This window comes from Stegodyphus dumicola, chromosome 3 (assembly GCF_044657685.1).
Source record: "Stegodyphus dumicola isolate Sdum_Otavi_A_Nest chromosome 3, ASM4465768v1".
Taxonomy (NCBI): domain Eukaryota; kingdom Metazoa; phylum Arthropoda; class Arachnida; order Araneae; family Eresidae; genus Stegodyphus; species Stegodyphus dumicola.
In genome coordinates, this window is record NC_140770.1 from 138,233,076 (window position 1) to 138,235,734 (window position 2,659).

Below are 2,659 nucleotides of genomic sequence, written 5' to 3' on the forward strand. Positions count from 1 at the left end.
TACGATATCCTTTCTCATTCAGTTCAGCAGAAGACCGAAGAATAACGGAACTTCAAACAATGGTTTGAAATAATTCTTCTCTTCCATCTGCACCAATCAAAACTTCTCAATTTAAAATATTTAATGAGCATGCGCGAAAATGCTCCCAAATGCACTCTTCTACAGAGCATCAAAATCGGCTTGGTTACCACAGTTGGCGCGCTTATTAGTCTCTTAAACCCGAATTTCGCCAACTCTCATGTTCACCGTATACTAGGATTAAGCCGCTTGCTGTAATTCAATGGGCAGTAGATGCCGGATTGCTGCCGAATTTTAAAAATCGCGCCATGGCCGCACCGTATACTAGGATTTGGAAGGAACGTGGAGTGCTGTTAAGCGTGGGATTTGAAGGGGACGAAAAAGGTAAGCGAAGAGTTTGACTCTTATTTGGTGGAATATATGTGGCGGCACCTGAAAAATAATAAATCGTCATCTGAAAAAATGAAAGACTTTATATTTGCAATAAAAGCAATATATCCGCCACCCGAGTTTGAGGGCCATGGCATTTGATTTATAATATAGACCCTAAAACATATGTGACACTGAGCCATGGTATTTAATTTATTATATTTGATATGTGAATGTTTTGTATTTGTTGCGATGCATGTTGAAAATTATATTTTTATTTGTTATAAAGTCTGTTAAAAATTATTTTCAATTTCTAAATGCTTGCTTTTTTTTTCTTGTGTCTCACCGTATGCTTAGGATTTATTATCTTATGATTATCATTTTGTTTACTTTTTTTGCCAACTCAAACTTGTGGTGATCCTTTACCTTGAGGTTGCCAAAAATTTGGCGACAAACGTAAACACATCATTTTGGTGTTGGCGACAATTTTAAAAATCGCGCCAAGGCCGCACCGTATACTAGGATTTTACCAATTATTTTTTAATTGTATATGATTTATCGGTTTGTGTGTGCGTTTGAAAGGGAGGAAAAAATTCGTGTGTTTTATGTACTAATTCACCCATTTTTCTTATGAAATACTGCGAAATGTGATATATCTTTGTATTTGTGTGCTCTCTTGAAGAAATATCCACCTTTTTTTTTTTTTTTTTTTGGTATGATTTCTGTTGTATCAGATGAACAGTAATGTTAATTATCTGGCTGAGGAAATAAATAAAATGTTCTGTAAACTATCCTGCTCAGCGTGCACCATTTATTATTAGATATCACCTTTAATAATGCTTCTAATTGAGCATGTTTACCCAGAAACATCAACATTGTGTCCTCAGCCGAGCCAAAGTGTCTAATATTAAAATCAGAAACTTAACGTTATGTTTTATTGTAAACAATCCTAGTATTATTTTTCTGTTATTTCCAGCGAAATTAAGTAACGAATATACAAAATTGCAGCAGGAAACAGTGGCTTTCGCTGTGATGTGCTTGTTTTGTCAGTATTAATCCAAATTAATGAATTTTGTATGATTGCTGCAATTTTTATTGCTTCATACGTAGACTGCTAATTTTGCAATGACTGAAGATAGAGAAATGTTAGACGAGATCAATGAATTTCCTCCTAAAAATGTTATAAAACAGGATTTCATATGCAGCTGTGATTATTCTCATTTTAAATAAGATAGTGTGGCTAGAGATATTGCCATCTGTTGACACTATGCCTTGTCAAATATTATAGTTGCATTTTTGTAATTGCATGTGTGTGGTAGTACAGGTAGTTATGCATGTAATTCACAACATTGTTGGTGTAGTGTGTATGTTGATGTAGACATGCCTAACATCGTTTGTCTCCCAACTGCAGAGTCGTAGGTGAGAAGTTGAATATGCAGCTGAAATCATAGAATGAACGTCAGTTCATGTTTGTTTCACTATGGTACAACAGTTCTTGTGTTAAGTTGGCATTAAGTTAAAAAACGCGTAAGGAGTATGGTATTGTGCACTTTTTCCCAATTTTGCAGTGAATATTTGTCATGATTAAGCAGTTTTGTTAGATAAAATTTCTAGCATAAGTGTAATTCGGCTAGTAGATTGTTTGAAGAAGTGTTCAGTAGATAAAAAGAAAAGAAACATGTCTTTACTTCGTGAAGACAAAATGGCGGCGGGAAAAAAAAATAGAGGGTTGCTGTAGGAGAGTTGGTCGCCAAAAAAACGCCAAGTTACCATAATGTAAAGATCAACTGAATATTTTTAATAAATTTCATCAGTGTAAAGTTGAGGTGGCAATACAGTAATCCATCATTGGCAGGTCTTGGGTAAAGCAACATGCATCGTAATAAGAGATCATATCATCTTTATAACTAAAGGTAAGAATCAGCAGCAGTGGAAAAAAAAAAAAAAAAAAAAAAACCATGCTCATTCTGTTTTGACTTTCAAAGTTAAAATATGCATCAAAAGATTGTATAGTTCATTAATGCCATATATTTTGTTAATTTCACAAGACAATCAAATTATTTCGTAACAGTAGTATATAAATTTGGTAAAGTTGACAGCTGGAATGTCCTCTGGAGCAGGATTTTTAATTTTCTTTTCTGTTTCAAGGGCAAACTTGCTAGCAAATTCTAATCTGTGTAATTATGTCCTATTAACCCATTAAATGCTGTGGTCCTAGTTTGGTTATATACATTAAGAAGCCGCCTATTAACACCATCTAGCTATCTCGAAG